The sequence below is a fragment of the Varroa jacobsoni genome, unplaced genomic scaffold, assembly GCF_002532875.2.
Source record: "Varroa jacobsoni isolate VJ856 unplaced genomic scaffold, vjacob_1.0 scaffold_690, whole genome shotgun sequence".
NCBI classification, from domain to species: domain Eukaryota; kingdom Metazoa; phylum Arthropoda; class Arachnida; order Mesostigmata; family Varroidae; genus Varroa; species Varroa jacobsoni.
This window is the reverse complement of record NW_019213592.1, coordinates 114,355-129,438: the sequence shown is the minus strand read 5'-3', so window position 1 is coordinate 129,438 and position 15,084 is coordinate 114,355. Positions and strand designations below refer to the sequence as shown.

Below are 15,084 nucleotides of genomic sequence, written 5' to 3'. Positions count from 1 at the left end.
TCGTTGCCTCGGACCTACGGCATTAGCTAGGCAGGTAGACGGGTTCAATTTGCTTTAACGTTAGACACAATACGGAACAGCACGGTGAACGGAATACGCCACTCTTTGGGTCTGGCTATATGCTACATGAGCTATGTGCTGTGCACTCCGTAGTCGTACAACAAAAAACAGATCTCGTGTATTGCCTCTAGTTTCTATCGTCCAGTAGTGGCAAGCAATGGGCGAATCGACTTAGCAGGGCACTATAATTGGTGCCGCAAAGACATTTAGTCTTCGTGTCCGCCGTGACCTACGGTTCGTCTCACTGCTTTTGGTACAGTCTCGAGACTCATTCACTTTCTCCGAGGCTCTTTTCTGACAACGTCATTTGCCATTACGTTTGCCAATCTGCTGCCAAGCAGCGGCGACTATCGGCGGCGGCGGCGGCGGCGGCTGCAAGCAATATCGTTATCACCGGCGGTAGCGATGTACAGAAACGCCACTGCTCTTGGTCGTGGCACGAGCCCCAGCAATAGTAGTGATCCTACCAGCAAGAATACAACGTACCGTCGAAATAGATAACAATAATAGCAAAAAGAAGACGCAGAAAAGGTAAGCGGACAGCCTTAAGGAGATGGAGGTAAAGGGGTAGTGACAGCGCTAGCAACAAACGGCAGACGGTAGGCCACGCTAGGCGTGCCTTCTTTGTCCAAGAGGATTTAGTCAATCCAATTGCGCTGGCTGATGGTGCTGCCACTTGTGTTGCTAACGTCATTTAAGCCGGTCGGTTAGGGCTCCTTTCGATGGTCTTCAATTGTTCCGTAGCTTCCGCCGTTCGACGAGTGGGGCCGCAAATTTCATTAGGTCACTTGATTCGTCCAGGCATGGTAAACGGCGTCTAAGAAAAGAAGGGGAATGGCCCAAGGATATTGGATACGGGGGAAGAAGGTGCGGTGACATCTTGAAGGCGCGCACTCACGCACAACGCTTTGAGGAGCTGGTGCAAATAGATAGCGATTTAGAAAGTAACCCACAGACAGAGAAACAAAGCTAAAGTTTGAAGGACTGTTGAGATATTGCAATCTAATTCGTCACTTGGTAGAGTCTAGTGCTTATGACCCTTGTACGCTTACAACAAACAATTAGCGTACGCAGGGAAATTTTAGCGCCATGGTGACGCCCGGACGTCACCAAATAGCATCGCAAAACTCAGTGAATTGCTGGTGAATGGTAGTAGCGAACAAACTGAAACCAATTCCATATAAAGGAAATAACACCGTTTCGTTAGGATATGAAAGCGGAACGTTTCGACGATATAAGAAGCGCGGTTTTGTTCGGGTACAAAAGATCTTTCAGCCAGTTTCGCATACATGATAATACAACTTGCTAAATTTCAGACGAGTGTTGGGGACCGACGCGTGCGTATCACTCGTTTCAATCACGATTTTCCATCCCGAAGGAGTAAGGTGATGCGTTTTTCTATACCACGATGCATCGTAGCCATCTCAGCTCCGTAAATATCGACATCATACCACACATTGACTGGACTGTATTTCGGAAAGATCGATAAGGTTACCTTATAGCACAACTATTTTGTCTATGGGAATGACAATAGCAGTCATCGTCAAAGGTAAACAATGCACATTAATTCCACAAAGTGTTGCTTCTGTTTCTCCAGGATATCGCTTGTATACGCGTTTTGTGTACAGACAGGCGATGTATTTGGCCTAATTCGATGGTTTTTTGTACTGCACGTTCTTGAACTTGATAATGTATAACATACATTAACACTCGGTAATCGATTCTTTTTTTCGGCTTTGTCATTACGTTTCATCATAATAATGATGGTGCAATAATAATTTATCATAATATTGTACAATGGATTGTCGAACACACACAAACAATCAATTCTACATGTGAATGTAACATTGTGACTCGTGGGTCAAATGCTACAACGACGGCTGTACTCGCCGATGAGTAATTATGTAACGCCCAGTTGGCTTGGGGAAAAGACACTCACTGAGCTCATGGGTCTTCTCACAACGAACGTATACAGCACTAAGACAGCGCAGTGGCACGGTATCGGGGCGCTACAAGACTCACGAAACGCGTTCTTCGTTTGGCGGGCCGCTAAGTTGATCTTTCGCTGGTCTTCATCTATCGTAGCTTGCTGTTCGTTGTTCGAGGATCCTAGGGAAATACGGCCCGGCACGAATCTTGCTACTGTGACTCCCTTACCTGCATGAGCTGTCTACCAACCTCAGAAGATACCTGCCTGCCTGCCCGCACCGCGATACCTGGTGGAAAGGGCCTTCGTTGTGGAAAGGGTCGAAGTAGGCTCAATGGCTCAGAACGGCACGCCATGGGACGAGATGGTCGCGAAACAGGCAGCAGACCAGCCGCTCGTCGAGCGCATGAAAAAAAGCAGCGGCCGGTGGACGGAGCTAGCATTATCAGAACTCCATAGCTACAGTAGCAACTGCGAGTTGACAAGCCAGCAGTAGCTAAGCACGCGGACGACTCGCGCGTTTTCTCGCTTACGGATTCAATATCCCCGACGCCAATCGACAATTAGAACTTACGGACTGGCGGGAAAGCGAATCGTTATGATGAGCTCCAGAAGTAGGGCTATCGCATGCGTAAACTGCGCCGCAGATCGCACACCTTTAACAAGAACTGATCGTGTACATCGTTGCCGCAAAACGTTAGGTGTACTAAAAACAGATTCGTAAATAACGGCACCAAGGTTTGAGAGCGAGTACTGTCAATGTGAGGTTCATCTGAGGTACGCGTATCACTGCCATAATCTTATATACAGAAATTGGTATCCCGTAATATGTCAGGTATCACCGACGGCAGTATTTTTAACATTTGCAATGCAGTTACTGCTATTATGATAATTAGTAGCGTAGAGTTATCGTACTAGAGGAGCGCTCTTCCGTTCTGCACCCCAGTTATCGCTCATGGAATAATGTTTCGTTTTGCACGTAAGAACACGCAATACGTACACGTACACGCAAATACTGTATCCTTATTTTTATTTGTAATCTATTGGTCTGCGAACAAGTCTTCGGAATCATTTGTTCCGCACAGACAGTAACTGTATCGTCTGCCCTGTTCACTGCCGAAGGGAACTGCGATTGGCGCCATGACGTTTTGTAGATGCTGTCGAAACGTATTCTCGTTGATGAATATGTACCGTACGCTGTTTTAGGCCGCTTGGGCGGTGCGTATCCAAGGTCGGTTGAAGCGTGAAAGGAGTGCTATAGGTAAGTGAGGACTATATTGAGAGAAGCCGATGGACGACCTGCAAGCTTGGCTCTCTGACGGTTTTTCCTGCGTTGTCACGACTATGACAATAATATTAACGGTATCAGCGATTAGATCAAGTATAAATGGCTATATGGTGGCCTAAATTGCCGTGCTACTAAACTATGCTGTCTAAAATCCCTTAGATAAATAGAGATTGCAATTACTTCGCCCATTTGTACTCCTTTATGTTTTCCGCTGGAGTATTCTTATTTGCTTAACATAGACATATACAGCCTGCTGATAGAACAGTCATCTTTTGAGCAACTTTAATGCTAAGGGTGCTGTAGATGTGAGACCGATCGATAACCATGGCAACGTCTCAAATACAAAGCAGTTGACACAGGCATGCGAAACTCTACATGGGTAAAGCTCCGCTAAAGAGACTTCAGCAATCAGCAACTTAAGCAAGTTAAGGCGAGTTGCAGGCCTGGTTCAACAGGCCACTTACCCCCCGAGAGGTCACCTTGTTATCCATATTGAGCCTCCCACATTAAACTACACTCTACGTTGTGTATCGGCTGTTGGGTTTGTTATCCTATCCAGCATCCTTCCACTTATCAATGCATCACACGTGCCGGGTATAGGCTTATTGCCCGCCGAGAACGCCATGTCGCAGTCTCGCATCACTTGAGGCAATCGTTCCAGGGTGATCGTACTACTGGCAAAATTTACCATTACGGGAGGTGAAACGAATCAATTGCAGTCGGCTGCTTCTTTTGTCGGTTGTTTCATCTTATGTTCGTGATTTTTTCCGTTTTTCATCGCATTTCCCTTATTTACTGCCGTCGTTTTACGCTACATGCCCTGTATGTTAGAAATCGCAGAAATTTCTTGCCGGAAATAGATAACCAGTGCTGCAGTATTACAGACAGGACGTTGCATTAAAACGTACATATCTGCCTGGTAATGCTCGTTTTGTATGCGCGACATGTATATCGATAACGAAATTGAAAACGATGAACCCTAAAAGCTCATAGAGATGGTATTGAATGGGAAAAATATTGGTGACAGCGATGGTAGCAGCAGTAGTCGGCTGGACTTTAGCAGCAACTTTTTTTTTCAGGGGCATATTGGGGCCGCTTTCGAGAAATTCGGTCTGCCCAGTATAGCGAAATGCCCTTGGGTCACACCTAACTCAGTCTCCGTCCCCCTTCTGACCGGTCTAAGTAATGTCCGAGATTTTACGGTGAACCTACTTTACGCGTGAAGGTATGACGGGAAACCAGCATCGCAGCGCTTATTCGGACGTTCGCCGTTAGCAGGATCTGCGTTCCAACAGCTCTTTGCGTCAAACTGCCGCATCATCCCACTGCTGCGGCCGTCGCTACAAGGAGTGTGTGTTTTTCTGCTACGGCTGGAATTACCACTATAACTTTTCCAATTGCAGCTGTTCGCAGTTAGTCCCATTTTTCCCGTTTTTTTACGCATACGCCCACAGCAGACGTTGCTTTCCTATCTCTTCTCTCTGTCGCTCGTCTTTGATGCGATCTCCAAGTGGTAGTCCCCAGCCGGCGAACTCAAAAAGATAACTGTTCATACAAACTGAAACTATCTGTTACGAAAACGTGTTCTCTCCATTTACTTCTATCTTTTTACACGAAATTAGAAATCAATAGCTTTCCGGCAACTATTCGATTCTACTATACACAACGCTGGAAAAGCGTATTGTTCTCTTATAGCCTGTAGATTGAAGCGTTGTCTACAGTGTGTAAGCGGTCAACACTGGCAGTTGTCCAAAACACCTTCGTACATAAAGCCTGTAGACATCAGGGTTGCAACGAGCGACCAAACAGGACTTGGTTGGCTTGCCTATAATTCAAGTCGAGTAACGGGATATGCCCAATACAACAGTACTATTTACTGTTCGTGGAATATCTGCGGCCATGCAAACATCTGAGGGTCACGACTGGACGGTTCTTCTCCGTTGGTAAAGTAGCGGTAGACGCTCCTCATCCGGCACATCTTTGGACCTTCCACTCTGCTTACCTACCCGTGTCCATATTTTCTTCCTCACTGCTGCAGGACTGTTCACTTTGACTGGAGTGAAGAAGCCAGTCGGGCCCATATACCTTGTCGTATCCGAGATTAACCGGAGCTGCAGCCTTTGACTCCATCGATGATGCAGCTGCCGGGGCTACTTCCGTTGTTGACATATGCGAGACGAATTCGAGTCGCACCGCGCCAGGGCAGACGGCTTCGTTTTAGTCGTTGCTATCGCTGCATAATAGCCGTACTTGCTGCTGCTGCGGCTGCTGCGGCTGCTGTTACTGTTGTCGTCGTCATTTCGTAGGGAGGCCGGCCAACGAGCGAGACTAGCAGACAGCAGCTCTGCCAACCAGTGGAAAGGCAACATACATCTAGGATACGGTTAATGTGAACCAGGACGGCAAGGCAAGATGTAACTTGGTTGGTCAAGGCAAGAACCTAAATCGCAACCGGCCTTTCGCAGATTCTCATTTTCTACCTCCATCCTACACGATAAAAATTCCGTGCCCTGTTATCCTATATTTTGACAATGGCTAAAAATGGCTACTACTTACAACATATTCAGCCTTTGCAACAGCACACGGCGATATCAAGGACAGGGGGGGGGGGGGGGTCGAACGGCAAACAGGCGTATCAGCGACACTGCATAGTATAGTCTAAGAAGAGCGACATTACCTCGCGTTTGTATAGTATTCGATAGCGCAGCTTCTTGGAAGAAATAGGTTTGATTTATTCAATCTTATTCCTTTAGCGCAGCCTCGAGCAGTGGAGCCCTGCTCAAAACATACGTCCCCGTAAACCCACCATGTTCGTGATGACACATCGGGCACTGATCGTACGGAAGAGATCAGTTCTTGCTTCTTTGACTGCCCCGGGAGCCAAACTTCACTCCCCCTATCCCGGAACACCCGTATACAGTGATAGCCCCTGAATCTGCATGGCAGAGGGAAGAAAGAAAGATTTAGAGGAGATTTTCGCAGACACTCACACCCGTTGAGGTTGCGTCGCCGCCGCATCAGCCGCAACGACCTCACAAAAATTGACTGGTTTTAAAAGGCACGTTACTCGCTGACGTACTTTCTCATCGAATACAGCATGGCGTGAATCACCTTTTGCAAAGAGCTGGGACAAAACGCACAAGCTTCGACCGAAGTGAGACCGAAGCGGCGCTATCTTCGCGTTCTGCAAAAATCACTTTTTTCATCCCGAAACCTTTTGCTTTACAGAAACTTATAAAATGGGTTACGCAATTATGCCAATCATACGGACTAAGATGACCACATCAATTGACTGATCAATATCTATCGTATATAGTGTATATATATATTATGTATTCAGCTTATTTTTCTTCTCAACAGTTTTAAGTTTTATATATCCTGAAGCAGCATGCAGTATATCGCTCTCAAAACATGACCCATTTTATTCCAATTACGCCCATTGTGTCCCATTCTAAAAGCAAATCGATACGGGGTAAGGTAACGAACAAAACGCTGTCCATTCGAAAGTTTTTCCTAATTTCTTCAGCTGCGGGATCGATATGATATATTACATAGGGACTCGTACGTTGCAGGCACAGACAACGCTCGTAAATGGTCGAACTATGCATAGACACATATCTAGTCACCCAGGCAACAGGACAATATCGTCCTATCGGGTGCAGTTAGCTGTGGTTGCGGCGGCCTGCGCGTATCGTTCTGATGGCGCTACGGGCTAAAGTAAGCACTCGGCTCTTTATCCCTCCGCCCTTCGACACTTAGTTAGACCCATATAGACACGAACACGTCGAGCTGTGTGTGCCCACTTCATATAGCAGTAAGTATAATTACTTCCAATGCATGGTCTACCAGCGCTTGAGCGATCAATGGCAAAGCCCGCGCGAACAGAAAGGCGGCCGTCGACAGCAAAAGTCAGCACCAGATGACAACATCTATATTATAACGTGTCTAATATTTTAGTCGAATTATTGTCATAATATCACTTGGATAACGTTCCCAAAATCACGAACCGTATCATGAATCTTTGTCAGACAGTTCAAGAAATCAGCTGATCCCTCAGAAAGTAGGATCAGAATTATACTTTGTGTGCTAAGCTGAATCCACAGTCACGGAGAGATTACTTCTGCTTAACGGCAACAAGCTGTTGCGCCGGATAGTTCTCTACTCGATCTTTGCGAGTAACCGTAGGATTCATCAGACTTCTGTTCAAAATAGAAAAAAGTCATAAGTTGGTTAGTATTAGGGCTGCCGGCCTCTTCGTCCAAGGTTTTCTTTCGTAGATATGTATGTATATGCAATAAAAAGTTCGATGCCTATAATTTTGGCAAGCAGACCCGAAGTACCATCAGAGGAGAACAATGTTTAATAAAGCACTACTTTCCATGCAGTTTTTGTATTACGTCGCCCTCATCTAGATCTGTTGAAGGCCACAGTGGCCAAGTACATTATGTTCAACACATTGAAATGGAAACGATTAACTGTAAGTTCATTGATAGTAACATAATCCAAACGTCGTTGATCGAAATGCACCCATCAATCAATTCCTTTTGAGTCCTCTTGCTGTCATTCCTTATTTTCTCTGTAGGTCGGCCCCTGCGGGCTGGGACGAAAGTAGACAGGCCCTGCTTTCGACAGGACGTAGTGCAGCGTCCGCCCACCTGACCAACCACAGGTTGCTAGCTAAGTATAATAGTAATGAGACAAAATTACCTAAAGAACAAAACCGCTCTCTTCAAATCCGAAGGTAAGCTGAGTTTAGCCTCCTCAGCCAGACGAATTTAGCAGAAGTCGGGAGGACAAGTAAAAATGTAATGTTTTTGGTCATCTAACAGTCAATAAACTGGTAAGGGACCCCCTCTAGCAACAAAGGTACTAGCTGCTCCATAAACTCGTCCTGTTCATTCGATCTTATTTATCGATGATTCAGACTTCCTTCCAGTAAAGATAGTACTTTCATGCACTGAAACCGTTGTTTCCAAGCTCTGGCAGTACCGACCATACGCTATCAAAAAGGCGTTAGTTGTATTAGATGACCGGAAAACGGTAGCCGACTTTGAGCCGTTATTTCGGTTCATATACGCACCCCAGCTGCGTATGGAGCAGGACAATCGAACGCCCACGTCCTATTTCGTAGTTGAACTGAGACAGAAGACGGGAAGTGGTAGTGGCAGCGGATACCTAAGCTCGAAAAGGGCCGAAGGCTGGCGGCCGAATTAGCTGCGATGAGCAGGACGATGATCAACAAGGCCGTACTGCTTTACTTGCTGTGCCGATTCAAAGATGGCTCTCATAGTGATGGCTCACTCCATTGTCCGTCCGTTCAACGGTTTCTTTTTGTCTCTGTTCTAACTCGAAAGCACTCTCCCGCTGTCTTTCCAGCTCTGCCGTTCCGTCTTCCTATGCGTGCTCGCGTCCCAGTTCAGAAATAACAAAACACCGCGTGCTGTTCTGAGCGTCCTGCTGGCTGCACCTGAAGCAGATGCTATCTAACCCGACTCGACGTATTCTCAACCCAGTGGCCTGTGTCTGCCGGCCGCCAGTCGGTTACCTCTTGCAATGCAGGACAGCTGCGTCAGTAGCAGCATCAGCAATATCAACCGAACCCAGCTCACAAGCGTTCCCCAGCTCTGCAGTCCCAGCGCTGCTGCCGTAGCAGTCCTTGATAGTTCATTTGGTTGTCGATCTCCGTATTGCGTCGAATTGCGCTTTATACCGATGCATCGCTCCTGAGAACAGTGAGCATCAGCCGACATTAGGTGGCAAGCACGCCTCTAGCACCGCTGGCAGCAGAGGTGCCAGGCGAATGAAAGCGCGTGGAGTTCCGGCCAAAAAGGAGGAAAGCAGTAGTAAAGCACCATTTTTGTGTTTGTCCCATTTCTTCCTCATCCCGGTCTCACAGAGTTCAGCAGCTGCCATCCCAACTTACGCCACACCAATCCGACTGAACAACAAGCAATAAGCAAGCGTCAGCAGGTGGTGTCTCTTGCTGCAGTCTTGCCCGGCCAGTTTGTCGCGATGTTCAGACGAGCGGCGACGACCAACTCGACGGCGACGAGGGAACAGCGAGATTGAAGTAGTGGGTCTGCCGTGTTTCGGGGGGAGAGGGCGAATAAGCCCTCCAACGACGTTTTGTAAGACAGAAGCGGCGACTGAGCTAGCAATGACAGCATTACCTCGGGCCTTGAGTGGGTGCCGCATAGTCCCACTGTACAGTTCTCCAGAGTCGGAGATTGTGAGGGCCCTGATAACCTGCTGCCCGTCTGTCTTTCTGTATTAGCAGGAAAGCTGCATCGGCCCGTAAGAACTGGTGGAACTGAATTTGGTGGACGAAGTGGACAGGCTGGGAAAAAACTAGAAGGAAAACTTGGCAAAATAACTCGACCCCAAAAAGAGCGATTGCAAGAGGAACGCAAAAGCTTTTAGGCAGACAGTGGGATAGAATGGGTGAAAAGCACCTAAAAGATGAGGGCACAGCAAACGAGTGCTTGCTAGCCTGCGAACGAGGGAGTGCCAAAGAGGAGCAGAACGAAAAACAGACAGAAAATACACAAAGGACGGCAGTGGCATCACAATCAACAATATCTGTGCTCTTCGATAGGCTTACGAGAACTGAAGGGCGGTACGTGATACTCTCTCTCTGTCTCGTCCTCGATGTCGGGCTGAACTGAGCCCAGCAGCAGAAGTAAGAGCGATTTTCAACGTCAGGGACGACGAATAGGGGCAGCTACGACGTAGTGGCATGTTAGAGTACATACGAGACACGGTGAAGTGTACAAACATCCATCAACTGCAGACCGTCTTTCGTTTATAAAAATAAGTACACGTAAGGCCCGTAATAATGATGAATCTCCTAGCCCCAATTATATCGAAGTGATGCTAACTACAGACGAATGACTGAACAAAGTTGTTTGAGAATAGACCTGGTGTGGCAGGACATAGAATACATTGAATGGCTAGAAATCGGTAGAAAGTGGTGATATCCACAGCTTTACGGACGAGTTACCATATTTTAGCATTACCCTTCCACATCCCAGCCGCCCCCTTCTCCCGATGCTAGAGACATAGTTGACATCTATTGAGCTCAAGCAAGGTACAGCGGTAAAATTTACGCCCATCAAATCTTGGATACCTACCTATGGATATGAGAAATTTAATTAATTTCAAGCGTCCGCAGAGCGCCCGCTGGGATTTCTATCGCGCTAATGTCACCGCCTCTGACAGATTTCAATGGTCGTGTCCATGTAACTTAATAGGCAATCAGCCCATAGCCATTTGGTGCTCATAAGTGCTCACAATCTTCATCATTTAAGGGCTTGACACTTGCAATTGCAACTGTTTTCGACTTGGACAGCATTTGAAGATAACATATTTCCCTGCGCGAAATACAAACCTAAATAGCCTTGACGCATCGATGTACTGTGTATGTGCAACATGTGTACACTATCGTTAAGCTGTTACAAATTAAACCGTCTGCTTCCAAATACACTATTCAGGCTTCCAGCCAAGGCCCCATCGCAAAAACTAAGTAAAGTTATTTAATTTTCAATAATCACCACTGTACGTTGTTTAATACTCTGTTTTCCGTTCACAATGGTTCGCCACTCAGTTCTATAGCAAATACGAGCCACGGGGCAATTTCCTCATCATTACTACCGTTTGAATCATCATGACATTTTAGTAGCATTTCATCGATTACCTGTTGAATACTTCATTTTCGCCATCATCTACCCCTGACGCGACACGGTGTGAACGTGCTAAAAAGAGCAGTGAACGCATACAACCAGCCACGATCAATTGCAAAGCCTATACGTTTATATATGTACCTTGCTCTGTTTAATTTCATATGGCATGACATTGTGACGTTGATGAACAGTAGTTAAAATTGAGTAGTTCCAGAGAACGGCGTCCAAAACGAAGTACCCCTGAAAGTGGATCAATTTATCGACCCAACGGCGCAAGTAACTATTCCAGAAGAATCTTAAGCACAACGCCCGAAGGGTCCAGGGTAGTAGCGTCAGACTCCAAGTTAAGCAGTCATAGTGGTTCGAAGTCGGTGCACAACTACTGTTTCGTTTCTGACCGCCAGGCACCAATGAACAATGAACTATCAGCTACGAACTGGGGTGGCGGCAGCTCCCGACGAATGCTGATGCTCCTGGACTTGTATGGGCTCCGTCTGCCGGGAAGCTCGTTCTGCGGAACCGAAACTCAGTTCAGCTGGGCTAAGGCCAGTGTGGCGCGGTAACGTCGCCCAGTTAACGGCAGCTGAAAAGCTCCAGTACGCCTTATTTTCTATCTCGTTACCTTCATTCTTTCTGACTATTAATACTGTTGCTGCTGTTGGCGCCGATGTTGAAGACCTGACGCGCAAAGGGCTTCAAAGGAGAACTCAACACAATTGCAGCGACTATTACTACTCTTTCTACCGCTGCTGCTACTGCTGCTGCTGAAAACAATCGTCGCATCTTATTTTCATAGGCAACAGCTAACAGCTCTGTGCGCCCGCCGTCGCTCGCCCGTGTCCGACGGGCGCCTCTCGACGGACAGGTGACCACGGCTTACCAGCGTAGGCTGCTGCCGCTCCCGCAGTAGACTGTAGCATATTGACTTGCCGTCGAAAGGAGCCAACGGCCTGGAGCGACGTAATACAACACGGCGTTCAAGGGGCTCCTGACAACCAACAGCAAATGCAGCACACGCCAGCAGCAACCGCAGCAAAAAAGTCGCTGTTTCAGTGACAGCAGCTGCAACAAAAACAACATCAACAATAGCTTCAGCTTTGATGGCCGCAGTGGTGATTGGGGCAAATATGGAAATAATACGAGCTCTCCTACGCTGCTGGTGGCGCCGATGATGACGATAACAGTGCAGATTTTCATTTGTACATTTGATTGCTTGCGTATTTTTGTCAATGAAGGCGCTGTAATGGAGCAGTATACGACGCTCAGAATGGGTGGCAGCAATGGTAGGATTGTTACGCAGGAGCATCCTTATTTTTTCGGAGTGAAGCTAAAGGCCGTTAAGCGAAAAACAGCACTAAATTGAATTATATCTAATGTAGAGCATATATGATTTACGGTTTACAGGCTCGCTGATGGAACTAGAGTGAACACTGGGGGACGGGGATCGAGTTGTCCGCTCGTCAAATAGCGGAAAATTAGAGGAGGATACACACACATTTAATGGCTAAGAACTTCTACTAAAGAATCACGGATGCCGAAAGAGGGAACATCGAGATATTATTAACAGTACAAGTTAAGCAACATCAGCTTTAAACAACGCGCAACCGCAGGCTTACAAGAAACAGGTCAATCAACCGTCTATCAATAATAAGCTATTAATATACAGCCTGTCGGACTGTTGCGAGAAGCCAATGCTCATCTACGTGGCTTAACAGTGCCAGAATGTAAAACATTCGATATTGTTATAGAGACTATTAGCTGGATCACAAACGACGGGTCGACTATCTACGTATGCGTGGACCTCAGTGCAACTGAAGGAGATCATTGGCTCCAAACACTCCCGCTTATTTTCTTGATTCGTTTAAATTCGCTTATAACACGATCCATTTCGTGAATGTCCGTAACCATCGCAAACCGTGATGGCGTCCAAGCCTGAGCCTGATCCCTGGTCACATTCGCCTTCCCTGACTTCGCTGCGTAATCTTAAACACGGAACCCATATTGTCTCATATGGAAATCTCCTGCGCCTAGCCCGCTGTGATGGGCTTGGACGTCGGCAAGGCTACGCCGTTTCGTTCAGGCGGACGCGACGCGGCAGAGCGGCGGCTTCAGTCCAACGCAAGCGAGAAGCCAGCCAGCTAGCCAGCAGACCACGCCTTAGTCCCAGAGCTGCAGAGGGTCTAATAAGCGACAGCGCCGGCGACAGTGAAGTCCTCCGTTGCTCGTCGTCAACATCCGCACCAGCGACACAACGTAAATCGGTAAACAGGCAGGAAGCCGACTTCGTCCTGCAGGTGTTGATCTTTCCGCCGTGAAGTAACCGACTGATAATGAGATCGACGCTTGATGGAGGGAAAGTTATCGAAGCTTCATGCAGTCCAGAAACTTTCAAGGGGTTTTTATTTGGCATCCAGCTACTGCCTATATACAACCATTACCTCCTCTTCTATGACGTTATGCACTGTAGCCATGCAGTGCAGGATGTAAGCCAGAGAAAGGGATTCGCGCGTTTTTGAGCACGCATGCTGAGAATTGTCGCTGACGGCGCCACAATCGCAGAGACGTGTCTTCCTTCTCGGAGAGATAACAGCGGACCCGCTGAGTAGCGAAATTCTCGATCACGACGGTATTGCTGCCCGAAGTAAATTCTATGGTAGAGCGAAGGCGCCAAGATCACGAACCACCCACTCGTCCAGTAAGTCTCAATCGGTAGTGGAAAATAAACAAATTCTTTCAGTATTATCTTAACGATTGACTGATGATAGAAGTTTCGCAATGCGAAACCCGCGCTGGCCACAAAACTCCCGGAGTTTTCCAGTTGCTTAGAACTTGCCTGCGAAGCACTACAGGGCCTCACCCCTTCTGCCCCTTAAGTGGATACGTATCGATGGAACACAGCTGAATGCACGGGCGGACACGAAACGAGCGTCACACAATCATTGCAACACTATATCTTTATATATATATATACGTGTGTGTGTATATATATATATATATATATATATATATATATATATATATATACAGCGGATTACATTAAACACAAAATCGTTTTACCTACTCACTCGCAGGTGCCATATGAAAACGTTGACTAGCACAAAACTTACCTAAGAACGTAGAGACACTCACTGCATAGAAATTAATGTGTAACAGACAGAGAAATAGTACTTAGGAGGGTAGTTTCATATAGGTGTAGATGCGCTGTTCACAAGGGAAGGCACCTGGTTACCTGTGAAGGGAGGCCCCGCCGATAGTGGCCTGTTCTGCGCATCGTCCCTCGCCCGTCGATGCAGGGCCCTGCGCCGGGAGCGCACAATGCACCACCATCCGTCCGACTAGCAAGGCGCCATTTTTGAATTCCATCGTCGTATCGTCATCGGCGTTCCGTCAAAATATCGCACAAAATCGCACGTCGTACGCTATGGGATGTTATAGGGAAAACATGAATAATCTCACGTATTCATTGTGTGTTCAGCTTTATTGTTTTGTCCATTAGTTCAGCGCCGGGAGACAACTAGCGCTTGCCAAATTTGATGAAATTTTTCTACTCCTCGAAGCGAAGACCCCGCCAGTTCTATCAACTGGTAGCTTAGCAGAAGTGGTTTTACGGATCGCTTCAGCAGTGTAGTTCAATTTGCTGGACGAAGCGATGAAGGGAGTCTAGGGTACGAAGATGGGTTGGTGGAGCCGACTTACTCCGGATCAAGATGGCGCCATGTTGGTAGGCGGGCCGACCTCGCAGAAGAAATCACTATCCGATCAATTCTCTGGCTCACCTGGCCGCCTGAGCAGGTAACAACGCTCAGAACGGCCGCCGAAGATGAGGGAGAGATGACGAGCTCACTCCCTTTCCTTTGGTCGCTCCACGGCCACGGTGGTGGCCACTTGGTACGAGACCTGCCGCTGCTACGACTGCTATTCCAACGACGGTACCAGCGACCGCTTGGATCGGCGACTCGATAGCGGCTCCCGGCAACCCGCTCTCATCACAGCACAACAGCACGCTCCGATCGCCGTTGACGCTGGCACCGAGACAGGACGATTATAACAGCGGCTCCTGTTGCTGCTTGATGGCTGTTGTTGGTGGGTTCTTGACTGAGTTACTGCTACTGCTGCGTCCGCCACCGCTG

The 15,084-nt window shown here is 47.5% G+C and overlaps 1 protein-coding gene across 1 annotated transcript in view; it reads right to left on the bottom strand.

Moving 5' to 3' along the window:
• The window catches only part of LOC111262675 (protein couch potato), a gene marked incomplete at its 3' end in the record, with an annotated part of 54,805 nt that extends 40,659 nt beyond the window's left edge, over nucleotides 1-14,146 (bottom strand). The window contains 1 exon segment of the mRNA XM_086969277.1: nucleotides 14,062-14,146.
• Between the last annotated feature and the right edge of the window lie 938 nt (nucleotides 14,147-15,084).